The sequence below is a fragment of the Crinia signifera genome, chromosome 6, assembly GCF_055691185.1.
Source record: "Crinia signifera chromosome 6, ASM5569118v1, whole genome shotgun sequence".
Taxonomy (NCBI): Eukaryota; Metazoa; Chordata; class Amphibia; order Anura; family Myobatrachidae; genus Crinia; species Crinia signifera.
Genome location: NC_139222.1, coordinates 218,359,854 through 218,386,084, shown reverse-complemented (window position 1 = coordinate 218,386,084; position 26,231 = coordinate 218,359,854). Strand labels below are relative to the sequence as shown.

General features: G+C 45.9%; 16 non-coding genes across 16 annotated transcripts; all 16 read right to left on the bottom strand.

Annotated features, from left to right (window-relative positions):
• Positions 1–1,294: 1,294 nt before the first annotated feature.
• LOC146012599 (U2 spliceosomal RNA) lies at positions 1,295–1,485 on the bottom strand. The gene has a single exon (XR_014445756.1). It is a non-coding gene; the product is annotated as a U2 spliceosomal RNA (small nuclear RNA).
• A 1,374-nt stretch (positions 1,486–2,859) lies between these two features.
• LOC146012511 (U2 spliceosomal RNA) lies at positions 2,860–3,050 on the bottom strand. The gene has a single exon (XR_014445673.1). It is a non-coding gene; the product is annotated as a U2 spliceosomal RNA (small nuclear RNA).
• A 1,374-nt stretch (positions 3,051–4,424) lies between these two features.
• Positions 4,425–4,615, bottom strand: LOC146012510 (U2 spliceosomal RNA). Its single transcript, XR_014445672.1, has one exon. It is a non-coding gene; the product is annotated as a U2 spliceosomal RNA (small nuclear RNA).
• A 1,375-nt stretch (positions 4,616–5,990) lies between these two features.
• LOC146012556 (U2 spliceosomal RNA) lies at positions 5,991–6,181 on the bottom strand. The gene has a single exon (XR_014445716.1). It is a non-coding gene; the product is annotated as a U2 spliceosomal RNA (small nuclear RNA).
• A 1,374-nt stretch (positions 6,182–7,555) lies between these two features.
• On the bottom strand, positions 7,556–7,746 carry LOC146012509 (U2 spliceosomal RNA). The gene has a single exon (XR_014445671.1). It is a non-coding gene; the product is annotated as a U2 spliceosomal RNA (small nuclear RNA).
• A 1,374-nt stretch (positions 7,747–9,120) lies between these two features.
• Positions 9,121–9,311, bottom strand: LOC146012508 (U2 spliceosomal RNA). The gene has a single exon (XR_014445670.1). It is a non-coding gene; the product is annotated as a U2 spliceosomal RNA (small nuclear RNA).
• Positions 9,312–10,685: 1,374 nt separating this feature from the next.
• On the bottom strand, positions 10,686–10,876 carry LOC146012507 (U2 spliceosomal RNA). The gene has a single exon (XR_014445669.1). It is a non-coding gene; the product is annotated as a U2 spliceosomal RNA (small nuclear RNA).
• Positions 10,877–12,250: 1,374 nt separating this feature from the next.
• LOC146012506 (U2 spliceosomal RNA) lies at positions 12,251–12,441 on the bottom strand. The gene has a single exon (XR_014445668.1). It is a non-coding gene; the product is annotated as a U2 spliceosomal RNA (small nuclear RNA).
• A 1,374-nt stretch (positions 12,442–13,815) lies between these two features.
• LOC146012505 (U2 spliceosomal RNA) lies at positions 13,816–14,006 on the bottom strand. Its single transcript, XR_014445667.1, has one exon. It is a non-coding gene; the product is annotated as a U2 spliceosomal RNA (small nuclear RNA).
• A 1,374-nt stretch (positions 14,007–15,380) lies between these two features.
• On the bottom strand, positions 15,381–15,571 carry LOC146012504 (U2 spliceosomal RNA). Its single transcript, XR_014445666.1, has one exon. It is a non-coding gene; the product is annotated as a U2 spliceosomal RNA (small nuclear RNA).
• A 1,374-nt stretch (positions 15,572–16,945) lies between these two features.
• On the bottom strand, positions 16,946–17,136 carry LOC146012503 (U2 spliceosomal RNA). The gene has a single exon (XR_014445665.1). It is a non-coding gene; the product is annotated as a U2 spliceosomal RNA (small nuclear RNA).
• Positions 17,137–18,510: 1,374 nt separating this feature from the next.
• LOC146012501 (U2 spliceosomal RNA) lies at positions 18,511–18,701 on the bottom strand. The gene has a single exon (XR_014445663.1). It is a non-coding gene; the product is annotated as a U2 spliceosomal RNA (small nuclear RNA).
• Positions 18,702–20,075: 1,374 nt separating this feature from the next.
• Positions 20,076–20,266, bottom strand: LOC146012500 (U2 spliceosomal RNA). The gene has a single exon (XR_014445662.1). It is a non-coding gene; the product is annotated as a U2 spliceosomal RNA (small nuclear RNA).
• A 1,374-nt stretch (positions 20,267–21,640) lies between these two features.
• LOC146012499 (U2 spliceosomal RNA) lies at positions 21,641–21,831 on the bottom strand. The gene has a single exon (XR_014445661.1). It is a non-coding gene; the product is annotated as a U2 spliceosomal RNA (small nuclear RNA).
• A 1,374-nt stretch (positions 21,832–23,205) lies between these two features.
• LOC146012498 (U2 spliceosomal RNA) lies at positions 23,206–23,396 on the bottom strand. Its single transcript, XR_014445660.1, has one exon. It is a non-coding gene; the product is annotated as a U2 spliceosomal RNA (small nuclear RNA).
• Positions 23,397–24,770: 1,374 nt separating this feature from the next.
• On the bottom strand, positions 24,771–24,961 carry LOC146012497 (U2 spliceosomal RNA). The gene has a single exon (XR_014445659.1). It is a non-coding gene; the product is annotated as a U2 spliceosomal RNA (small nuclear RNA).
• Positions 24,962–26,231: the final 1,270 nt, after the last annotated feature.

Genomic DNA, 26,231 nt, shown 5'->3' with positions numbered 1-26,231 from the left:
CACATCTAACACACACACATCACTTCTATGTCGTTGCAGTCTGAAAGATACCTGGCTGTACGGCAGGTGTGAATAGGACTTGAAGTGCTGGACAGGGACCGGAGGACGAGTAGCCATCCAACTGATTTTGTGATTAGGTCGTCGGCGGGCGGGCAGGGTGCCTCAGCTGGGTAGGAGGCCAAATTTGCATGTGCTCCGCCCCGTCTGTTGACGTTGCGTCAACAGACACACACCCACTAGGCAGACGACCAACAGGCAAGCAGCAGCAGCCAGCTGTCTCCTCGCTCTTTGCTGCTGCATGCCTGTGTCCCTGACGAACTGCTGCTGAGTAAATCAATCAGCTAGCTGCTGCAGAGGAGAAGGAGGAATCTTGCACAATCAGGTGCAATGACGGCTTTCCTGTTTTGAGCCCATTCAGCAGCAGTAGTAGACAGTCAGATGGACAGGCATTCATGTGGCAGGACCCTTTGTGTGACATCACAATCTGCCCTCTATGACATCACAAGCTGCTCACTCGGAATCCGGCGGAACCTGACAGCCAGACAGTCACTTGGAACAGACAGGCAGACAGGACAGTCATGTGTAGGTGAGCTGGGTGGGCCAATGTTTTCTTTTATTGGCAGTTACCACCCAAATGATGGTCCGAAGAAGGTAAGTGATACTTTTTCTAAATCCCCCTCTCAATGATCATCAATTGTTGGGCTCGGCAAAAAAAAATGGAAGAGGAAAAAAAATTCCCAAAACAAAAGAGAGGAAAGAGGAAAAAAATTTCCCAAAACAAAAGAGAGAGAAAAGAGAGCGCAAAAAGAAAAGAAAAAAAATATAAGAGATCAAGAAAGAAAAAGCAAAAAAAAAACCAAGCCATTTCAAATGGAGAGGGAGGGGGGTCCAAAAATGCCATTGCTGTGATCCAGTTGATGTTTCCGTGGAAAGATCGTAGGTAAGTCACATAGTGTTTGCCTATTTTTTGGGAGGTCGCAGCGATTGATAAGTCATTTAATTTAGGCAGGCTTCCGGTCTTTTGGCTAGGCCGCATATGCTGATATCAAGTGTAGTGTCACGTAAAAATATTTAACTGCCTCGATTCCAGAAAGTACAATTCAAGGAGTCAAGAAATAGTCACAAAATGATACACTGGAGGCAGGATTTCAAAGTATTTATGCACAAGGGTTAAACCTTGAAGCAGCAAATGCATGCATTTCTAAATACAAAGTTAGTACAAAGGTGCACAAACAATTGATACTCCAAATTAAGTGCCAGGAATGGAAATAGTCTTTTTTTGGATAACAGATTAGGAAGGTGCACCGGTCCTGGAAGTACTGCAATACCAGGTCAATGCGTGGAGTGGACAGAGCAAGCTCTTCTTCCATCTCCCTGTTCTAAAAATCCATTTAATATATGGCCCCCAGATAGGGGGCGTATCAGATATTAAACTGTTAAGAACAGATACTACACTTGATCTTAGCCAAAAGGCCGAGAAGCGATAACCCGAATGGGGTCCCAGCAAAGCGCGCGAACCGGAATTCGGCCACCAACACTGGTGCAGAAGAGATCAGCACCACGGACACATCTAACACACACACATCACTTCTATGTCGTTGCAGTCTGAAAGATACCTGGCTGTACGGCAGGTGTGAATAGGACTTGAAGTGCTGGACAGGGACCGGAGGACGAGTAGCCATCCAACTGATTTTGTGATTAGGTCGTCGGCGGGCGGGCAGGGTGCCTCAGCTGGGTAGGAGTCCAAATTTGCATGTGCTCCGCCCCGTCTGTTGACGTCGCGTCAACAGACACACACCCACTAGGCAGACGACCAACAGGCAAGCAGCAGCAGCCAGCTGTCTCCTCGCTCTTTGCTGCTGCATGCCTGTGTCCCTGACGAACTGCTGCTGAGTAAATCAATCAGCTAGCTGCTGCAGAGGAGAAGGAGGAATCTTGCACAATCAGGTGCAATGACGGCTTTCCTGTTTTGAGCCCATTCAGCAGCAGTAGTAGACAGTCAGATGGACAGGCATTCATGTGGCAGGACCCTTTGTGTGACATCACAATCTGCCCTCTATGACATCACAAGCTGCTCACTCGGAATCCGGCGGAACCTGACAGCCAGACAGTCACTTGGAACAGACAGGCAGACAGGACAGTCATGTGTAGGTGAGCTGGGTGGGCCAATGTTTTCTTTTATTGGCAGTTACCACCCAAATGATGGTCCGAAGAAGGTAAGTGATACTTTTTCTAAATCCCCCTCTCAATGATCATCAATTGTTGGGCTCGGCAAAAAAAAATGGAAGAGGAAAAAAAATTCCCAAAACAAAAGAGAGGAAAGAGGAAAAAAATTTCCCAAAACAAAAGAGAGAGAAAAGAGAGCGCAAAAAGAAAAGAAAAAAAATATAAGAGATCAAGAAAGAAAAAGCAAAAAAAAAACCAAGCCATTTCAAATGGAGAGGGAGGGGGGTCCAAAAATGCCATTGCTGTGATCCAGTTGATGTTTCCGTGGAAAGATCGTAGGTAAGTCACATAGTGTTTGCCTATTTTTTGGGAGGTCGCAGCGATTGATAAGTCATTTAATTTAGGCAGGCTTCCGGTCTTTTGGCTAGGCCGCATATGCTGATATCAAGTGTAGTGTCACGTAAAAATATTTAACTGCCTCGATTCCAGAAAGTACAATTCAAGGAGTCAAGAAATAGTCACAAAATGATACACTGGAGGCAGGATTTCAAAGTATTTATGCACAAGGGTTAAACCTTGAAGCAGCAAATGCATGCATTTCTAAATACAAAGTTAGTACAAAGGTGCACAAACAATTGATACTCCAAATTAAGTGCCAGGAATGGAAATAGTCTTTTTTTGGATAACAGATTAGGAAGGTGCACCGGTCCTGGAAGTACTGCAATACCAGGTCAATGCGTGGAGTGGACAGAGCAAGCTCTTCTTCCATCTCCCTGTTCTAAAAATCCATTTAATATATGGCCCCCAGATAGGGGGCGTATCAGATATTAAACTGATAAGAACAGATACTACACTTGATCTTAGCCAAAAGGCCGAGAAGCGATAACCCGAATGGGGTCCCAGCAAAGCGCGCGAACCGGAATTCGGCCACCAACACTGGTGCAGAAGAGATCAGCACCACGGACACATCTAACACACACACATCACTTCTATGTCGTTGCAGTCTGAAAGATACCTGGCTGTACGGCAGGTGTTAATAGGACTTGAAGTGCTGGACAGGGACCGGAGGACGAGTAGCCATCCAACTGATTTTGTGATTAGGTCGTCGGCGGGCGGGCAGGGTGCCTCAGCTGGGTAGGAGGCCAAATTTGCATGTGCTCCGCCCCGTCTGTTGACGTCGCGTCAACAGACACACACCCACTAGGCAGACGACCAACAGGCAAGCAGCAGCAGCCAGCTGTCTCCTCGCTCTTTGCTGCTGCATGCCTGTGTCCCTGACGAACTGCTGCTGAGTAAATCAATCAGCTAGCTGCTGCAGAGGAGAAGGAGGAATCTTGCACAATCAGGTGCAATGACGGCTTTCCTGTTTTGAGCCCATTCAGCAGCAGTAGTAGACAGTCAGATGGACAGGCATTCATGTGGCAGGACCCTTTGTGTGACATCACAATCTGCCCTCTATGACATCACAAGCTGCTCACTCGGAATCCGGCGGAACCTGACAGCCAGACAGTCACTTGGAACAGACAGGCAGACAGGACAGTCATGTGTAGGTGAGCTGGGTGGGCCAATGTTTTCTTTTATTGGCAGTTACCACCCAAATGATGGTCCGAAGAAGGTAAGTGATACTTTTTCTAAATCCCCCTCTCAATGATCATCAATTGTTGGGCTCGGCAAAAAAAAATGGAAGAGGAAAAAAAATTCCCAAAACAAAAGAGAGGAAAGAGGAAAAAAATTTCCCAAAACAAAAGAGAGAGAAAAGAGAGCGCAAAAAGAAAAGAAAAAAAATATAAGAGATCAAGAAAGAAAAAGCAAAAAAAAAACCAAGCCATTTCAAATGGAGAGGGAGGGGGGTCCAAAAATGCCATTGCTGTGATCCAGTTGATGTTTCCGTGGAAAGATCGTAGGTAAGTCACATAGTGTTTGCCTATTTTTTGGGAGGTCGCAGCGATTGATAAGTCATTTAATTTAGGCAGGCTTCCGGTCTTTTGGCTAGGCCGCATATGCTGATATCAAGTGTAGTGTCACGTAAAAATATTTAACTGCCTCGATTCCAGAAAGTACAATTCAAGGAGTCAAGAAATAGTCACAAAATGATACACTGGAGGCAGGATTTCAAAGTATTTATGCACAAGGGTTAAACCTTGAAGCAGCAAATGCATGCATTTCTAAATACAAAGTTAGTACAAAGGTGCACAAACAATTGATACTCCAAATTAAGTGCCAGGAATGGAAATAGTCTTTTTTTGGATAACAGATTAGGAAGGTGCACCGGTCCTGGAAGTACTGCAATACCAGGTCAATGCGTGGAGTGGACAGAGCAAGCTCTTCTTCCATCTCCCTGTTCTAAAAATCCATTTAATATATGGCCCCCAGATAGGGGGCGTATCAGATATTAAACTGATAAGAACAGATACTACACTTGATCTTAGCCAAAAGGCCGAGAAGCGATAACCCGAATGGGGTCCCAGCAAAGCGCGCGAACCGGAATTCGGCCACCAACACTGGTGCAGAAGAGATCAGCACCACGGACACATCTAACACACACACATCACTTCTATGTCGTTGCAGTCTGAAAGATACCTGGCTGTACGGCAGGTGTGAATAGGACTTGAAGTGCTGGACAGGGACCGGAGGACGAGTAGCCATCCAACTGATTTTGTGATTAGGTCGTCGGCGGGCGGGCAGGGTGCCTCAGCTGGGTAGGAGTCCAAATTTGCATGTGCTCCGCCCCGTCTGTTGACGTCGCGTCAACAGACACACACCCACTAGGCAGACGACCAACAGGCAAGCAGCAGCAGCCAGCTGTCTCCTCGCTCTTTGCTGCTGCATGCCTGTGTCCCTGACGAACTGCTGCTGAGTAAATCAATCAGCTAGCTGCTGCAGAGGAGAAGGAGGAATCTTGCACAATCAGGTGCAATGACGGCTTTCCTGTTTTGAGCCCATTCAGCAGCAGTAGTAGACAGTCAGATGGACAGGCATTCATGTGGCAGGACCCTTTGTGTGACATCACAATCTGCCCTCTATGACATCACAAGCTGCTCACTCGGAATCCGGCGGAACCTGACAGCCAGACAGTCACTTGGAACAGACAGGCAGACAGGACAGTCATGTGTAGGTGAGCTGGGTGGGCCAATGTTTTCTTTTATTGGCAGTTACCACCCAAATGATGGTCCGAAGAAGGTAAGTGATACTTTTTCTAAATCCCCCTCTCAATGATCATCAATTGTTGGGCTCGGCAAAAAAAAATGGAAGAGGAAAAAAAATTCCCAAAACAAAAGAGAGGAAAGAGGAAAAAAATTTCCCAAAACAAAAGAGAGAGAAAAGAGAGCGCAAAAAGAAAAGAAAAAAAAATATAAGAGATCAAGAAAGAAAAAGCAAAAAAAAAACCAAGCCATTTCAAATGGAGAGGGAGGGGGGTCCAAAAATGCCATTGCTGTGATCCAGTTGATGTTTCCGTGGAAAGATCGTAGGTAAGTCACATAGTGTTTGCCTATTTTTTGGGAGGTCGCAGCGATTGATAAGTCATTTAATTTAGGCAGGCTTCCGGTCTTTTGGCTAGGCCGCATATGCTGATATCAAGTGTAGTGTCACGTAAAAATATTTAACTGCCTCGATTCCAGAAAGTACAATTCAAGGAGTCAAGAAATAGTCACAAAATGATACACTGGAGGCAGGATTTCAAAGTATTTATGCACAAGGGTTAAACCTTGAAGCAGCAAATGCATGCATTTCTAAATACAAAGTTAGTACAAAGGTGCACAAACAATTGATACTCCAAATTAAGTGCCAGGAATGGAAATAGTCTTTTTTTGGATAACAGATTAGGAAGGTGCACCGGTCCTGGAAGTACTGCAATACCAGGTCAATGCGTGGAGTGGACAGAGCAAGCTCTTCTTCCATCTCCCTGTTCTAAAAATCCATTTAATATATGGCCCCCAGATAGGGGGCGTATCAGATATTAAACTGATAAGAACAGATACTACACTTGATCTTAGCCAAAAGGCCGAGAAACGATAACCCGAATGGGGTCCCAGCAAAGCGCGCGAACCGGAATTCGGCCACCAACACTGGTGCAGAAGAGATCAGCACCACGGACACATCTAACACACACACATCACTTCTATGTCGTTGCAGTCTGAAAGATACCTGGCTGTACGGCAGGTGTGAATAGGACTTGAAGTGCTGGACAGGGACCGGAGGACGAGTAGCCATCCAACTGATTTTGTGATTAGGTCGTCGGCGGGCGGGCAGGGTGCCTCAGCTGGGTAGGAGTCCAAATTTGCATGTGCTCCGCCCCGTCTGTTGACGTCGCGTCAACAGACACACACCCACTAGGCAGACGACCAACAGGCAAGCAGCAGCAGCCAGCTGTCTCCTCGCTCTTTGCTGCTGCATGCCTGTGTCCCTGACGAACTGCTGCTGAGTAAATCAATCAGCTAGCTGCTGCAGAGGAGAAGGAGGAATCTTGCACAATCAGGTGCAATGACGGCTTTCCTGTTTTGAGCCCATTCAGCAGCAGTAGTAGACAGTCAGATGGACAGGCATTCATGTGGCAGGACCCTTTGTGTGACATCACAATCTGCCCTCTATGACATCACAAGCTGCTCACTCGGAATCCGGCGGAACCTGACAGCCAGACAGTCACTTGGAACAGACAGGCAGACAGGACAGTCATGTGTAGGTGAGCTGGGTGGGCCAATGTTTTCTTTTATTGGCAGTTACCACCCAAATGATGGTCCGAAGAAGGTAAGTGATACTTTTTCTAAATCCCCCTCTCAATGATCATCAATTGTTGGGCTCGGCAAAAAAAAATGGAAGAGGAAAAAAAATTCCCAAAACAAAAGAGAGGAAAGAGGAAAAAAATTTCCCAAAACAAAAGAGAGAGAAAAGAGAGCGCAAAAAGAAAAGAAAAAAAATATAAGAGATCAAGAAAGAAAAAGCAAAAAAAAAACCAAGCCATTTCAAATGGAGAGGGAGGGGGGTCCAAAAATGCCATTGCTGTGATCCAGTTGATGTTTCCGTGGAAAGATCGTAGGTAAGTCACATAGTGTTTGCCTATTTTTTGGGAGGTCGCAGCGATTGATAAGTCATTTAATTTAGGCAGGCTTCCGGTCTTTTGGCTAGGCCGCATATGCTGATATCAAGTGTAGTGTCACGTAAAAATATTTAACTGCCTCGATTCCAGAAAGTACAATTCAAGGAGTCAAGAAATAGTCACAAAATGATACACTGGAGGCAGGATTTCAAAGTATTTATGCACAAGGGTTAAACCTTGAAGCAGCAAATGCATGCATTTCTAAATACAAAGTTAGTACAAAGGTGCACAAACAATTGATACTCCAAATTAAGTGCCAGGAATGGAAATAGTCTTTTTTTGGATAACAGATTAGGAAGGTGCACCGGTCCTGGAAGTACTGCAATACCAGGTCAATGCGTGGAGTGGACAGAGCAAGCTCTTCTTCCATCTCCCTGTTCTAAAAATCCATTTAATATATGGCCCCCAGATAGGGGGCGTATCAGATATTAAACTGATAAGAACAGATACTACACTTGATCTTAGCCAAAAGGCCGAGAAGCGATAACCCGAATGGGGTCCCAGCAAAGCGCGCGAACCGGAATTCGGCCACCAACACTGGTGCAGAAGAGATCAGCACCACGGACACATCTAACACACACACATCACTTCTATGTCGTTGCAGTCTGAAAGATACCTGGCTGTACGGCAGGTGTGAATAGGACTTGAAGTGCTGGACAGGGACCGGAGAACGAGTAGCCATCCAACTGATTTTGTGATTAGGTCGTCGGCGGGCGGGCAGGGTGCCTCAGCTGGGTAGGAGGCCAAATTTGCATGTGCTCCGCCCCGTCTGTTGACGTCGCGTCAACAGACACACACCCACTAGGCAGACGACCAACAGGCAAGCAGCAGCAGCCAGCTGTCTCCTCGCTCTTTGCTGCTGCATGCCTGTGTCCCTGACGAACTGCTGCTGAGTAAATCAATCAGCTAGCTGCTGCAGAGGAGAAGGAGGAATCTTGCACAATCAGGTGCAATGACGGCTTTCCTGTTTTGAGCCCATTCAGCAGCAGTAGTAGACAGTCAGATGGACAGGCATTCATGTGGCAGGACCCTTTGTGTGACATCACAATCTGCCCTCTATGACATCACAAGCTGCTCACTCGGAATCCGGCGGAACCTGACAGCCAGACTGTCCTGTCTGCCTGTCTGTTCCAAGTGACTGTCATGTGTAGGTGAGCTGGATGGGCCAATGTTTTCTTTTATTGGCAGTTACCACCCAAATGATGGTCCGAAGAAGGTAAGTGATACTTTTTCTAAATCCCCCTCTCAATGATCATCAATTGTTGGGCTCGGCAAAAAAAAATGGAAGAGGAAAAAAAATTCCCAAAACAAAAGAGAGGAAAGAGGAAAAAAATTTCCCAAAACAAAAGAGAGAGAAAAGAGAGCGCAAAAAGAAAAGAAAAAAAATATAAGAGATCAAGAAAGAAAAAGCAAAAAAAAAACCAAGCCATTTCAAATGGAGAGGGAGGGGGGTCCAAAAATGCCATTGCTGTGATCCAGTTGATGTTTCCGTGGAAAGATCGTAGGTAAGTCACATAGTGTTTGCCTATTTTTTGGGAGGTCGCAGCGATTGATAAGTCATTTAATTTAGGCAGGCTTCCGGTCTTTTGGCTAGGCCGCATATGCTGATATCAAGTGTAGTGTCACGTAAAAATATTTAACTGCCTCGATTCCAGAAAGTACAATTCAAGGAGTCAAGAAATAGTCACAAAATGATACACTGGAGGCAGGATTTCAAAGTATTTATGCACAAGGGTTAAACCTTGAAGCAGCAAATGCATGCATTTCTAAATACAAAGTTAGTACAAAGGTGCACAAACAATTGATACTCCAAATTAAGTGCCAGGAATGGAAATAGTCTTTTTTTGGATAACAGATTAGGAAGGTGCACCGGTCCTGGAAGTACTGCAATACCAGGTCAATGCGTGGAGTGGACAGAGCAAGCTCTTCTTCCATCTCCCTGTTCTAAAAATCCATTTAATATATGGCCCCCAGATAGGGGGCGTATCAGATATTAAACTGATAAGAACAGATACTACACTTGATCTTAGCCAAAAGGCCGAGAAGCGATAACCCGAATGGGGTCCCAGCAAAGCGCGCGAACCGGAATTCGGCCACCAACACTGGTGCAGAAGAGATCAGCACCACGGACACATCTAACACACACACATCACTTCTATGTCGTTGCAGTCTGAAAGATACCTGGCTGTACGGCAGGTGTGAATAGGACTTGAAGTGCTGGACAGGGACCGGAGGACGAGTAGCCATCCAACTGATTTTGTGATTAGGTCGTCGGCGGGCGGGCAGGGTGCCTCAGCTGGGTAGGAGGCCAAATTTGCATGTGCTCCGCCCCGTCTGTTGACGTCGCGTCAACAGACACACACCCACTAGGCAGACGACCAACAGGCAAGCAGCAGCAGCCAGCTGTCTCCTCGCTCTTTGCTGCTGCATGCCTGTGTCCCTGACGAACTGCTGCTGAGTAAATCAATCAGCTAGCTGCTGCAGAGGAGAAGGAGGAATCTTGCACAATCAGGTGCAATGACGGCTTTCCTGTTTTGAGCCCATTCAGCAGCAGTAGTAGACAGTCAGATGGACAGGCATTCATGTGGCAGGACCCTTTGTGTGACATCACAATCTGCCCTCTATGACATCACAAGCTGCTCACTCGGAATCCGGCGGAACCTGACAGCCAGACAGTCACTTGGAACAGACAGGCAGACAGGACAGTCATGTGTAGGTGAGCTGGGTGGGCCAATGTTTTCTTTTATTGGCAGTTACCACCCAAATGATGGTCCGAAGAAGGTAAGTGATACTTTTTCTAAATCCCCCTCTCAATGATCATCAATTGTTGGGCTCGGCAAAAAAAAATGGAAGAGGAAAAAAAATTCCCAAAACAAAAGAGAGGAAAGAGGAAAAAAATTTCCCAAAACAAAAGAGAGAGAAAAGAGAGCGCAAAAAGAAAAGAAAAAAAATATAAGAGATCAAGAAAGAAAAAGCAAAAAAAAAACCAAGCCATTTCAAATGGAGAGGGAGGGGGGTCCAAAAATGCCATTGCTGTGATCCAGTTGATGTTTCCGTGGAAAGATCGTAGGTAAGTCACATAGTGTTTGCCTATTTTTTGGGAGGTCGCAGCGATTGATAAGTCATTTAATTTAGGCAGGCTTCCGGTCTTTTGGCTAGGCCGCATATGCTGATATCAAGTGTAGTGTCACGTAAAAATATTTAACTGCCTCGATTCCAGAAAGTACAATTCAAGGAGTCAAGAAATAGTCACAAAATGATACACTGGAGGCAGGATTTCAAAGTATTTATGCACAAGGGTTAAACCTTGAAGCAGCAAATGCATGCATTTCTAAATACAAAGTTAGTACAAAGGTGCACAAACAATTGATACTCCAAATTAAGTGCCAGGAATGGAAATAGTCTTTTTTTGGATAACAGATTAGGAAGGTGCACCGGTCCTGGAAGTACTGCAATACCAGGTCAATGCGTGGAGTGGACAGAGCAAGCTCTTCTTCCATCTCCCTGTTCTAAAAATCCATTTAATATATGGCCCCCAGATAGGGGGCGTATCAGATATTAAACTGATAAGAACAGATACTACACTTGATCTTAGCCAAAAGGCCGAGAAGCGATAACCCGAATGGGGTCCCAGCAAAGCGCGCGAACCGGAATTCGGCCACCAACACTGGTGCAGAAGAGATCAGCACCACGGACACATCTAACACACACACATCACTTCTATGTCGTTGCAGTCTGAAAGATACCTGGCTGTACGGCAGGTGTGAATAGGACTTGAAGTGCTGGACAGGGACCGGAGGACGAGTAGCCATCCAACTGATTTTGTGATTAGGTCGTCGGCGGGCGGGCAGGGTGCCTCAGCTGGGTAGGAGGCCAAATTTGCATGTGCTCCGCCCCGTCTGTTGACGTCGCGTCAACAGACACACACCCACTAGGCAGACGACCAACAGGCAAGCAGCAGCAGCCAGCTGTCTCCTCGCTCTTTGCTGCTGCATGCCTGTGTCCCTGACGAACTGCTGCTGAGTAAATCAATCAGCTAGCTGCTGCAGAGGAGAAGGAGGAATCTTGCACAATCAGGTGCAATGACGGCTTTCCTGTTTTGAGCCCATTCAGCAGCAGTAGTAGACAGTCAGATGGACAGGCATTCATGTGGCAGGACCCTTTGTGTGACATCACAATCTGCCCTCTATGACATCACAAGCTGCTCACTCGGAATCCGGCGGAACCTGACAGCCAGACAGTCACTTGGAACAGACAGGCAGACAGGACAGTCATGTGTAGGTGAGCTGGGTGGGCCAATGTTTTCTTTTATTGGCAGTTACCACCCAAATGATGGTCCGAAGAAGGTAAGTGATACTTTTTCTAAATCCCCCTCTCAATGATCATCAATTGTTGGGCTCGGCAAAAAAAAATGGAAGAGGAAAAAAAATTCCCAAAACAAAAGAGAGGAAAGAGGAAAAAAAATTCCCAAAACAAAAGAGAGAGAAAAGAGAGCGCAAAAAGAAAAGAAAAAAAATATAAGAGATCAAGAAAGAAAAAGCAAAAAAAAAACCAAGCCATTTCAAATGGAGAGGGAGGGGGGTCCAAAAATGCCATTGCTGTGATCCAGTTGATGTTTCCGTGGAAAGATCGTAGGTAAGTCACATAGTGTTTGCCTATTTTTTGGGAGGTCGCAGCGATTGATAAGTCATTTAATTTAGGCAGGCTTCCGGTCTTTTGGCTAGGCCGCATATGCTGATATCAAGTGTAGTGTCACGTAAAAATATTTAACTGCCTCGATTCCAGAAAGTACAATTCAAGGAGTCAAGAAATAGTCACAAAATGATACACTGGAGGCAGGATTTCAAAGTATTTATGCACAAGGGTTAAACCTTGAAGCAGCAAATGCATGCATTTCTAAATACAAAGTTAGTACAAAGGTGCACAAACAATTGATACTCCAAATTAAGTGCCAGGAATGGAAATAGTCTTTTTTTGGATAACAGATTAGGAAGGTGCACCGGTCCTGGAAGTACTGCAATACCAGGTCAATGCGTGGAGTGGACAGAGCAAGCTCTTCTTCCATCTCCCTGTTCTAAAAATCCATTTAATATATGGCCCCCAGATAGGGGGCGTATCAGATATTAAACTGATAAGAACAGATACTACACTTGATCTTAGCCAAAAGGCCGAGAAGCGATAACCCGAATGGGGTCCCAGCAAAGCGCGCGAACCGGAATTCGGCCACCAACACTGGTGCAGAAGAGATCAGCACCACGGACACATCTAACACACACACATCACTTCTATGTCGTTGCAGTCTGAAAGATACCTGGCTGTACGGCAGGTGTGAATAGGACTTGAAGTGCTGGACAGGGACCGGAGGACGAGTAGCCATCCAACTGATTTTGTGATTAGGTCGTCGGCGGGCGGGCAGGGTGCCTCAGCTGGGTAGGAGGCCAAATTTGCATGTGCTCCGCCCCGTCTGTTGACGTCGCGTCAACAGACACACACCCACTAGGCAGACGACCAACAGGCAAGCAGCAGCAGCCAGCTGTCTCCTCGCTCTTTGCTGCTGCATGCCTGTGTCCCTGACGAACTGCTGCTGAGTAAATCAATCAGCTAGCTGCTGCAGAGGAGAAGGAGGAATCTTGCACAATCAGGTGCAATGACGGCTTTCCTGTTTTGAGCCCATTCAGCAGCAGTAGTAGACAGTCAGATGGACAGGCATTCATGTGGCAGGACCCTTTGTGTGACATCACAATCTGCCCTCTATGACATCACAAGCTGCTCACTCGGAATCCGGCGGAACCTGACAGCCAGACAGTCACTTGGAACAGACAGGCAGACAGGACAGTCATGTGTAGGTGAGCTGGGTGGGCCAATGTTTTCTTTTATTGGCAGTTACCACCCAAATGATGGTCCGAAGAAGGTAAGTGATACTTTTTCTAAATCCCCCTCTCAATGATCATCAATTGTTGGGCTCGGCAAAAAAAAATGGAAGAGGAAAAAAAATTCCCAAAACAAAAGAGAGGAAAGAGGAAAAAAATTTCCCAAAACAAAAGAGAGAGAAAAGAGAGCGCAAAAAGAAAAGAAAAAAAATATAAGAGATCAAGAAAGAAAAAGCAAAAAAAAACCCAAGCCATTTCAAATGGAGAGGGAGGGGGGTCCAAAAATGCCATTGCTGTGATCCAGTTGATGTTTCCGTGTTAAGATCGTAGGTAAGTCACATAGTGTTTGCCTATTTTTTGGGAGGTCGCAGCGATTGATAAGTCATTTAATTTAGGCAGGCTTCCGGTCTTTTGGCTAGGCCGCATATGCTGATATCAAGTGTAGTGTCACGTAAAAATATTTAACTGCCTCGATTCCAGAAAGTACAATTCAAGGAGTCAAGAAATAGTCACAAAATGATACACTGGAGGCAGGATTTCAAAGTATTTATGCACAAGGGTTAAACCTTGAAGCAGCAAATGCATGCATTTCTAAATACAAAGTTAGTACAAAGGTGCACAAACAATTGATACTCCAAATTAAGTGCCAGGAATGGAAATAGTCTTTTTTTGGATAACAGATTAGGAAGGTGCACCGGTCCTGGAAGTACTGCAATACCAGGTCAATGCGTGGAGTGGACAGAGCAAGCTCTTCTTCCATCTCCCTGTTCTAAAAATCCATTTAATATATGGCCCCCAGATAGGGGGCGTATCAGATATTAAACTGATAAGAACAGATACTACACTTGATCTTAGCCAAAAGGCCGAGAAGCGATAACCCGAATGGGGTCCCAGCAAAGCGCGCGAACCGGAATTCGGCCACCAACACTGGTGCAGAAGAGATCAGCACCACGGACACATCTAACACACACACATCACTTCTATGTCGTTGCAGTCTGAAAGATACCTGGCTGTACGGCAGGTGTGAATAGGAATTGAAGTGCTGGACAGGGACCGGAGGACGAGTAGCCATCCAACTGATTTTGTGATTAGGTCGTCGGCGGGCGGGCAGGGTGCCTCAGCTGGGTAGGAGGCCAAATTTGCATGTGCTCCGCCCCGTCTGTTGACGTCGCGTCAACAGACACACACCCACTAGGCAGACGACCAACAGGCAAGCAGCAGCAGCCAGCTGTCTCCTCGCTCTTTGCTGCTGCATGCCTGTGTCCCTGACGAACTGCTGCTGAGTAAATCAATCAGCTAGCTGCTGCAGAGGAGAAGGAGGAATCTTGCACAATCAGGTGCAATGACGGCTTTCCTGTTTTGAGCCCATTCAGCAGCAGTAGTAGACAGTCAGATGGACAGGCATTCATGTGGCAGGACCCTTTGTGTGACATCACAATCTGCCCTCTATGACATCACAAGCTGCTCACTCGGAATCCGGCGGAACCTGACAGCCAGACAGTCACTTGGAACAGACAGGCAGACAGGACAGTCATGTGTAGGTGAGCTGGGTGGGCCAATGTTTTCTTTTATTGGCAGTTACCACCCAAATGATGGTCCGAAGAAGGTAAGTGATACTTTTTCTAAATCCCCCTCTCAATGATCATCAATTGTTGGGCTCGGCAAAAAAAAATGGAAGAGGAAAAAAAATTCCCAAAACAAAAGAGAGGAAAGAGGAAAAAAATTTCCCAAAACAAAAGAGAGAGAAAAGAGAGCGCAAAAAGAAAAGAAAAAAAATATAAGTGATCAAGAAAGAAAAAGCAAAAAAAAAAACAAGCCATTTCAAATGGAGAGGGAGGGGGGTCCAAAAATGCCATTGCTGTGATCCAGTTGATGTTTCCGTGGAAAGATCGTAGGTAAGTCACATAGTGTTTGCCTATTTTTTGGGAGGTCGCAGCGATTGATAAGTCATTTAATTTAGGCAGGCTTTCGGTCTTTTGGCTAGGCCGCATATGCTGATATCAAGTGTAGTGTCACGTAAAAATATTTAACTGCCTCGATTCCAGAAAGTACAATTCAAGGAGTCAAGAAATAGTCACAAAATGATACACTGGAGGCAGGATTTCAAAGTATTTATGCACAAGGGTTAAACCTTGAAGCAGCAAATGCATGCATTTCTAAATACAAAGTTAGTACAAAGGTGCACAAACAATTGATACTCCAAATTAAGTGCCAGGAATGGAAATAGTCTTTTTTTGGATAACAGATTAGGAAGGTGCACCGGTCCTGGAAGTACTGCAATACCAGGTCAATGCGTGGAGTGGACAGAGCAAGCTCTTCTTCCATCTCCCTGTTCTAAAAATCCATTTAATATATGGCCCCCAGATAGGGGGCGTATCAGATATTAAACTGATAAGAACAGATACTACACTTGATCTTAGCCAAAAGGCCGAGAAGCGATAACCCGAATGGGGTCCCAGCAAAGCGCGCGAACCGGAATTCGGCCACCAACACTGGTGCAGAAGAGATCAGCACCACGGACACATCTAACACACACACATCACTTCTATGTCGTTGCAGTCTGAAAGATACCTGGCTGTACGGCAGGTGTGAATAGGACTTGAAGTGCTGGACAGGGACCGGAGGACGAGTAGCCATCCAACTGATTTTGTGATTAGGTCGTCGGCGGGCGGGCAGGGTGCCTCAGCTGGGTAGGAGGCCAAATTTGCATGTGCTCCGCCCCGTCTGTTGACGTCGCGTCAACAGACACACACCCACTAGGCAGACGACCAACAGGCAAGCAGCAGCAGCCAGCTGTCTCCTCGCTCTTTGCTGCTGCATGCCTGTGTCCCTGACGAACTGCTGCTGAGTAAATCAATCAGCTAGCTGCTGCAGAGGAGAAGGAGGAATCTTGCACAATCAGGTGCAATGACGGCTTTCCTGTTTTGAGCCCATTCAGCAGCAGTAGTAGACAGTCAGATGGACAGGCATTCATGTGGCAGGACCCTTTGTGTGACATCACAATCTGCCCTCTATGACATCACAAGCTGCTCACTCGGAATCCGGCGGAACCTGACAGCCAGACAGTCACTTGGAACAGACAGGCAGACAGGACAGTCATGTGTAGGTGAGCTGGGTGGGCCAATGTTTTCTTTTATTGGCAGTTACCACCCAAATGATGGTCCGAAGAAGGTAAGTGATACTTTTTCTAAATCCCCCTCTCAATGATCATCAATTGTTGGGCTCGGCAAATAAAAATGGAAGAGGAAAAAAAATTCCCAAAACAAAAGAGAGGAAAGAGGAAAAAAATTTCCCAAAACAAAAGAGAGAGAAAAGAGAGCGCAAAAAGAAAAGAAAAAAAATATAAGAGATCAAGAAAGAAAAAGCAAAAAAAAAACCAAGCCATTTCAAATGGAGAGGGAGGGGGGTCCAAAAATGCCATTGCTGTGATCCAGTTGATGTTTCCGTGGAAAGATCGTAGGTAAGTCACATAGTGTTTGCCTATTTTTTGGGAGGTCGCAGCGATTGATAAGTAATTTAATTTAGGCAGGCTTCCGGTCTTTTGGCTAGGCCGCATATGCTGATATCAAGTGTAGTGTCACGTAAAAATATTTAACTGCCTCGATTCCAGAAAGTACAATTCAAGGAGTCAAGAAATAGTCACAAAATGATACACTGGAGGCAGGATTTCAAAGTATTTATGCACAAGGGTTAAACCTTGAAGCAGCAAATGCATGCATTTCTAAATACAAAGTTAGTACAAAGGTGCACAAACAATTGATACTCCAAATTAAGTGCCAGGAATGGAAATAGTCTTTTTTTGGATAACAGATTAGGAAGGTGCACCGGTCCTGGAAGTACTGCAATACCAGGTCAATGCGTGGAGTGGACAGAGCAAGCTCTTCTTCCATCTCCCTGTTCTAAAAATCCATTTAATATATGGCCCCCAGATAGGGGGCGTATCAGATATTAAACTGATAAGAACAGATACTACACTTGATCTTAGCCAAAAGGCCGAGAAGCGATAACCCGAATGGGGTCCCAGCAAAGCGCGCGAACCGGAATTCGGCCACCAACACTGGTGCAGAAGAGATCAGCACCACGGACACATCTAACACACACACATCACTTCTATGTCGTTGCAGTCTGAAAGATACCTGGCTGTACGGCAGGTGTGAATAGGACTTGAAGTGCTGGACAGGGACCGGAGGACGAGTAGCCATCCAACTGATTTTGTGATTAGGTCGTCGGCGGGCGGGCAGGGTGCCTCAGCTGGGTAGGAGGCCAAATTTGCATGTGCTCCGCCCCGTCTGTTGACGTCGCGTCAACAGACACACACCCACTAGGCAGACGACCAACAGGCAAGCAGCAGCAGCCAGCTGTCTCCTCGCTCTTTGCTGCTGCATGCCTGTGTCCCTGACGAACTGCTGCTGAGTAAATCAATCAGCTAGCTGCTGCAGAGGAGAAGGAGGAATCTTGCACAATCAGGTGCAATGACGGCTTTCCTGTTTTGAGCCCATTCAGCAGCAGTAGTAGACAGTCAGATGGACAGGCATTCATGTGGCAGGACCCTTTGTGTGACATCACAATCTGCCCTCTGTGACATCACAAGCTGCTCACTCGGAATCCGGCGGAACCTGACAGCCAGACAGTCACTTGGAACAGACAGGCAGACAGGACAGTCATGTGTAGGTGAGCTGGGTGGGCCAATGTTTTCTTTTATTGGCAGTTACCACCCAAATGATGGTCCGAAGAAGGTAAGTGATACTTTTTCTAAATCCCCCTCTCAATGATCATCAATTGTTGGGCTCGGCAAAAAAAAATGGAAGAGGAAAAAAAATTCCCAAAACAAAAGAGAGGAAAGAGGAAAAAAATTTCCCAAAACAAAAGAGAGAGAAAAGAGAGCGCAAAAAGAAAAGAAAAAAAATATAAGAGATCAAGAAAGAAAAAGCAAAAAAAAAACCAAGCCATTTCAAATGGAGAGGGAGGGGGGTCCAAAAATGCCATTGCTGTGATCCAGTTGATGTTTCCGTGGAAAGATCGTAGGTAAGTCACATAGTGTTTGCCTATTTTTTGGGAGGTCGCAGCGATTGATAAGTCATTTAATTTAGGCAGGCTTCCGGTCTTTTGGCTAGGCCGCATATGCTGATATCAAGTGTAGTGTCACGTAAAAATATTTAACTGCCTCGATTCCAGAAAGTACAATTCAAGGAGTCAAGAAATAGTCACAAAATGATACACTGGAGGCAGGATTTCAAAGTATTTATGCACAAGGGTTAAACCTTGAAGCAGCAAATGCATGCATTTCTAAATACAAAGTTAGTACAAAGGTGCACAAACAATTGATACTCCAAATTAAGTGCCAGGAATGGAAATAGTCTTTTTTTGGATAACAGATTAGGAAGGTGCACCGGTCCTGGAAGTACTGCAATACCAGGTCAATGCGTGGAGTGGACAGAGCAAGCTCTTCTTCCATCTCCCTGTTCTAAAAATCCATTTAATATATGGCCCCCAGATAGGGGGCGTATCAGATATTAAACTGATAAGAACAGATACTACACTTGATCTTAGCCAAAAGGCCGAGAAGCGATAACCCGAATGGGGTCCCAGCAAAGCGCGCGAACCGGAATTCGGCCACCAACACTGGTGCAGAAGAGATCAGCACCACGGACACATCTAACACACACACATCACTTCTATGTCGTTGCAGTCTGAAAGATACCTGGCTGTACGGCAGGTGTGAATAGGACTTGAAGTGCTGGACAGGGACCGGAGGACGAGTAGCCATCCAACTGATTTTGTGATTAGGTCGTCGGCGGGCGGGCAGGGTGCCTCAGCTGGGTAGGAGGCCAAATTTGCATGTGCTCCGCCCCGTCTGTTGACGTCGCGTCAACAGACACACACCCACTAGGCAGACGACCAACAGGCAAGCAGCAGCAGCCAGCTGTCTCCTCGCTCTTTGCTGCTGCATGCCTGTGTCCCTGACGAACTGCTGCTGAGTAAATCAATCAGCTAGCTGCTGCAGAGGAGAAGGAGGAATCTTGCACAATCAGGTGCAATGACGGCTTTCCTGTTTTGAGCCCATTCAGCAGCAGTAGTAGACAGTCAGATGGACAGGCATTCATGTGGCAGGACCCTTTGTGTGACATCACAATCTGCCCTCTATGACATCACAAGCTGCTCACTCGGAATCCGGCGGAACCTGACAGCCAGACAGTCACTTGGAACAGACAGGCAGACAGGACAGTCATGTGTAGGTGAGCTGGGTGGGCCAATGTTTTCTTTTATTGGCAGTTACCACCCAAATGATGGTCCGAAGAAGGTAAGTGATACTTTTTCTAAATCCCCCTCTCAATGATCATCAATTGTTGGGCTCGGCAAAAAAAAATGGAAGAGGAAAAAAAATTCCCAAAACAAAAGAGAGGAAAGAGGAAAAAAATTTCCCAAAACAAAAGAGAGAGAAAAGAGAGCGCAAAAAGAAAAGAAAAAAAATATAAGAGATCAAGAAAGAAAAAGCAAAAAAAAAACCAAGCCATTTCAAATGGAGAGGGAGGGGGGTCCAAAAATGCCATTGCTGTGATCCAGTTGATGTTTCCGTGGAAAGATCGTAGGTAAGTCACATAGTGTTTGCCTATTTTTTGGGAGGTCGCAGCGATTGATAAGTCATTTAATTTAGGCAGGCTTCCGGTCTTTTGGCTAGGCCGCATATGCTGATATCAAGTGTAGTGTCACGTAAAAATATTTAACTGCCTCGATTCCAGAAAGTACAATTCAAGGAGTCAAGAAATAGTCACAAAATGATACACTGGAGGCAGGATTTCAAAGTATTTATGCACAAGGGTTAAACCTTGAAGCAGCAAATGCATGCATTTCTAAATACAAAGTTAGTACAAAGGTGCACAAACAATTGATACTCCAAATTAAGTGCCAGGAATGGAAATAGTCTTTTTTTGGATAACAGATTAGGAAGGTGCACCGGTCCTGGAAGTACTGCAATACCAGGTCAATGCGTGGAGTGGACAGAGCAAGCTCTTCTTCCATCTCCCTGTTCTAAAAATCCATTTAATATATGGCCCCCAGATAGGGGGCGTATCAGATATTAAACTGATAAGAACAGATACTACACTTGATCTTAGCCAAAAGGCCGAGAAGCGATAACCCGAATGGGGTCCCAGCAAAGCGCGCGAACCGGAATTCGGCCACCAACACTGGTGCAGAAGAGATCAGCACCACGGACACATCTAACACACACACATCACTTCTATGTCGTTGCAGTCTGAAAGATACCTGGCTGTACGGCAGGTGTGAATAGGACTTGAAGTGCTGGACAGGGACCGGAGGACGAGTAGCCATCCAACTGATTTTGTGATTAGGTCGTCGGCGGGCGGGCAGGGTGCCTCAGCTGGGTAGGAGGCCAAATTTGCATGTGCTCCGCCCCGTCTGTTGACGTCGCGTCAACAGACACACACCCACTAGGCAGACGACCAACAGGCAAGCAGCAGCAGCCAGCTGTCTCCTCGCTCTTTGCTGCTGCATGCCTGTGTCCCTGACGAACTGCTGCTGAGTAAATCAATCAGCTAGCTGCTGCAGAGGAGAAGGAGGAATCTTGCACAATCAGGTGCAATGACGGCTTTCCTGTTTTGAGCCCATTCAGCAGCAGTAGTAGACAGTCAGATGGACAGGCATTCATGTGGCAGGACCCTTTGTGTGACATCACAATCTGCCCTCTATGACATCACAAGCTGCTCACTCGGAATCCGGCGGAACCTGACAGCCAGACAGTCACTTGGAACAGACAGGCAGACAGGACAGTCATGTGTAGGTGAGCTGGGTGGGCCAATGTTTTCTTTTATTGGCAGTTACCACCCAAATGATGGTCCGAAGAAGGTAAGTGATACTTTTTCTAAATCCCCCTCTCAATGATCATCAATTGTTGGGCTCGGCAAAAAAAAATGGAAGAGGAAAAAAAATTCCCAAAACAAAAGAGAGGAAAGAGGAAAAAAATTTCCCAAAACAAAAGAGAGAGAAAAGAGAGCGCAAAAAGAAAAGAAAAAAAATATAAGAGATCAAGAAAGAAAAAGCAAAAAAAAAACCAAGCCATTTCAAATGGAGAGGGAGGGGGGTCCAAAAATGCCATTGCTGTGATCCAGTTGATGTTTCCGTGGAAAGATCGTAGGTAAGTCACATAGTGTTTGCCTATTTTTTGGGAGGTCGCAGCGATTGATAAGTCATTTAATTTAGGCAGGCTTCCGGTCTTTTGGCTAGGCCGCATATGCTGATATCAAGTGTAGTGTCACGTAAAAATATTTAACTGCCTCGATTCCAGAAAGTACAATTCAAGGAGTCAAGAAATAGTCACAAAATGATACACTGGAGGCAGGATTTCAAAGTATTTATGCACAAGGGTTAAACCTTGAAGCAGCAAATGCATGCATTTCTAAATACAAAGTTAGTACAAAGGTGCACAAACAATTGATACTCCAAATTAAGTGCCAGGAATGGAAATAGTCTTTTTTTGGATAACAGATTAGGAAGGTGCACCGGTCCTGGAAGTACTGCAATACCAGGTCAATGCGTGGAGTGGACAGAGCAAGCTCTTCTTCCATCTCCCTGTTCTAAAAATCCATTTAATATATGGCCCCCAGATAGGGGGCGTATCAGATATTAAACTGATAAGAACAGATACTACACTTGATCTTAGCCAAAAGGCCGAGAAGCGATAACCCGAATGGGGTCCCAGCAAAGCGCGCGAACCGGAATTCGGCCACCAACACTGGTGCAGAAGAGATCAGCACCACGGACACATCTAACACACACACATCACTTCTATGTCGTTGCAGTCTGAAAGATACCTGGCTGTACGGCAGGTGTGAATAGGACTTGAAGTGCTGGACAGGGACCGGAGGACGAGTAGCCATCCAACTGATTTTGTGATTAGGTCGTCGGCGGGCGGGCAGGGTGCCTCAGCTGGGTAGGAGGCCAAATTTGCATGTGCTCCGCCCCGTCTGTTGACGTCGCGTCAACAGACACACACCCACTAGGCAGACGACCAACAGGCAAGCAGCAGCAGCCAGCTGTCTCCTCGCTCTTTGCTGCTGCATGCCTGTGTCCCTGACGAACTGCTGCTGAGTAAATCAATCAGCTAGCTGCTGCAGAGGAGAAGGAGGAATCTTGCACAATCAGGTGCAATGACGGCTTTCCTGTTTTGAGCCCATTCAGCAGCAGTAGTAGACAGTCAGATGGACAGGCATTCATGTGGCAGGACCCTTTGTGTGACATCACAATCTGCCCTCTATGACATCACAAGCTGCTCACTCGGAATCCGGCGGAACCTGACAGCCAGACAGTCACTTGGAACAGACAGGCAGACAGGACAGTCATGTGTAGGTGAGCTGGGTGGGCCAATGTTTTCTTTTATTGGCAGTTACCACCCAAATGATGGTCCGAAGAAGGTAAGTGATACTTTTTCTAAATCCCCCTCTCAATGATCATCAATTGTTGGGCTCGGCAAAAAAAAATGGAAGAGGAAAAAAAATTCCCAAAACAAAAGAGAGGAAAGAGGAAAAAAATTTCCCAAAACAAAAGAGAGAGAAAAGAGAGCGCAAAAAGAAAAGAAAAAAAATATAAGAGATCAAGAAAGAAAAAGCAAAAAAAAAACCAAGCCATTTCAAATGGAGAGGGAGGGGGGTCCAAAAATGCCATTGCTGTGATCCAGTTGATGTTTCCGTGGAAAGATCGTAGGTAAGTCACATAGTGTTTGCCTATTTTTTGGGAGGTCGCAGCGATTGATAAGTCATTTAATTTAGGCAGGCTTCCGGTCTTTTGGCTAGGCCGCATATGCTGATATCAAGTGTAGTGTCACGTAAAAATATTTAACTGCCTCGATTCCAGAAAGTACAATTCAAGGAGTCAAGAAATAGTCACAAAATGATACACTGGAGGCAGGATTTCAAAGTATTTATGCACAAGGGTTAAACCTTGAAGCAGCAAATGCATGCATTTCTAAATACAAAGTTAGTACAAAGGTGCACAAACAATTGATACTCCAAATTAAGTGCCAGGAATGGAAATAGTCTTTTTTTGGATAACAGATTAGGAAGGTGCACCGGTCCTGGAAGTACTGCAATACCAGGTCAATGCGTGGAGTGGACAGAGCAAGCTCTTCTTCCATCTCCCTGTTCTAAAAATCCATTTAATATATGGCCCCCAGATAGGGGGCGTATCAGATATTAAACTGATAAGAACAGATACTACACTTGATCTTAGCCAAAAGGCCGAGAAGCGATAACCCGAATGGGGTCCCAGCAAAGCGCGCGAACCGGAATTCGGCCACCAACACTGGTGCAGAAGAGATCAGCACCACGGACACATCTAACACACACACATCACTTCTATGTCGTTGCAGTCTGAAAGATACCTGGCTGTACGGCAGGTGTGAATAGGACTTGAAGTGCTGGACAGGGACCGGAGGACGAGTAGCCATCCAACTGATTTTGTGATTAGGTCGTCGGCGGGCGGGCAGGGTGCCTCAGCTGGGTAGGAGGCCAAATTTGCATGTGCTCCGCCCCGTCTGTTGACGTCGCGTCAACAGACACACACCCACTAGGCAGACGACCAACAGGCAAGCAGCAGCAGCCAGCTGTCTCCTCGCTCTTTGCTGCTGCATGCCTGTGTCCCTGACGAACTGCTGCTGAGTAAATCAATCAGCTAGCTGCTGCAGAGGAGAAGGAGGAATCTTGCACAATCAGGTGCAATGACGGCTTTCCTGTTTTGAGCCCATTCAGCAGCAGTAGTAGACAGTCAGATGGACAGGCATTCATGTGGCAGGACCCTTTGTGTGACATCACAATCTGCCCTCTATGACATCACAAGCTGCTCACTCGGAATCCGGCGGAACCTGACAGCCAGACAGTCACTTGGAACAGACAGGCAGACAGGACAGTCATGTGTAGGTGAGCTGGGTGGGCCAATGTTTTCTTTTATTGGCAGTTACCACCCAAATGATGGTCCGAAGAAGGTAAGTGATACTTTTTCTAAATCCCCCTCTCAATGATCATCAATTGTTGGGCTCGGCAAAAAAAAATGGAAGAGGAAAAAAAATTCCCAAAACAAAAGAGAGGAAAGAGGAAAAAAATTTCCCAAAACAAAAGAGAGAGAAAAGAGAGCGCAAAAAGAAAAGAAAAAAAATATAAGAGATCAAGAAAGAAAAAGCAAAAAAAAAACCAAGCCATTTCAAATGGAGAGGGAGGGGGGTCCAAAAATGCCATTGCTGTGATCCAGTTGATGTTTCCGTGGAAAGATCGTAGGTAAGTCACATAGTGTTTGCCTATTTTTTGGGAGGTCGCAGCGATTGATAAGTCATTTAATTTAGGCAGGCTTCCGGTCTTTTGGCTAGGCCGCATATGCTGATATCAAGTGTAGTGTCACGTAAAAATATTTAACTGCCTCGATTCCAGAAAGTACAATTCAAGGAGTCAAGAAATAGTCACAAAATGATACACTGGAGGCAGGATTTCAAAGTATTTATGCACAAGGGTTAAACCTTGAAGCAGCAAATGCATGCATTTCTAAATACAAAGTTAGTACAAAGGTGCACAAACAATTGATACTCCAAATTAAGTGCCAGGAATGGAAATAGTCTTTTTTTGGATAACAGATTAGGAAGGTGCACCGGTCCTGGAAGTACTGCAATACCAGGTCAATGCGTGGAGTGGACAGAGCAAGCTCTTCTTCCATCTCCCTGTTCTAAAAATCCATTTAATATATGGCCCCCAGATAGGGGGCGTATCAGATATTAAACTGATAAGAACAGATACTACACTTGATCTTAGCCAAAAGGCCGAGAAGCGATAACCCGAATGGGGTCCCAGCAAAGCGCGCGAACCGGAATTCGGCCACCAACACTGGTGCAGAAGAGATCAGCACCACGGACACATCTAACACACACACATCACTTCTATGTCGTTGCAGTCTGAAAGATACCTGGCTGTACGGCAGGTGTGAATAGGACTTGAAGTGCTGGACAGGGACCGGAGGACGAGTAGCCATCCAACTGATTTTGTGATTAGGTCGTCGGCGGGCGGGCAGGGTGCCTCAGCTGGGTAGGAGGCCAAATTTGCATGTGCTCCGCCCCGTCTGTTGACGTCGCGTCAACAGACACACACCCACTAGGCAGACGACCAACAGGCAAGCAGCAGCAGCCAGCTGTCTCCTCGCTCTTTGCTGCTGCATGCCTGTGTCCCTGACGAACTGCTGCTGAGTAAATCAATCAGCTAGCTGCTGCAGAGGAGAAGGAGGAATCTTGCACAATCAGGTGCAATGACGGCTTTCCTGTTTTGAGCCCATTCAGCAGCAGTAGTAGACAGTCAGATGGACAGGCATTCATGTGGCAGGACCCTTTGTGTGACATCACAATCTGCCCTCTATGACATCACAAGCTGCTCACTCGGAATCCGGCGGAACCTGACAGCCAGACAGTCACTTGGAACAGACAGGCAGACAGGACAGTCATGTGTAGGTGAGCTGGGTGGGCCAATGTTTTCTTTTATTGGCAGTTACCACCCAAATGATGGTCCGAAGAAGGTAAGTGATACTTTTTCTAAATCCCCCTCTCAATGATCATCAATTGTTGGGCTCGGCAAAAAAAAATGGAAGAGGAAAAAAAATTCCCAAAACAAAAGAGAGGAAAGAGGAAAAAAATTTCCCAAAACAAAAGAGAGAGAAAAGAGAGCGCAAAAAGAAAAGAAAAAAAATATAAGAGATCAAGAAAGAAAAAGCAAAAAAAAAACCAAGCCATTTCAAATGGAGAGGGAGGGGGGTCCAAAAATGCCATTGCTGTGATCCAGTTGATGTTTCCGTGGAAAGATCGTAGGTAAGTCACATAGTGTTTGCCTATTTTTTGGGAGGTCGCAGCGATTGATAAGTCATTTAATTTAGGCAGGCTTCCGGTCTTTTGGCTAGGCCGCATATGCTGATATCAAGTGTAGTGTCACGTAAAAATATTTAACTGCCTCGATTCCAGAAAGTACAATTCAAGGAGTCAAGAAATAGTCACAAAATGATACACTGGAGGCAGGATTTCAAAGTATTTATGCACAAGGGTTAAACCTTGAAGCAGCAAA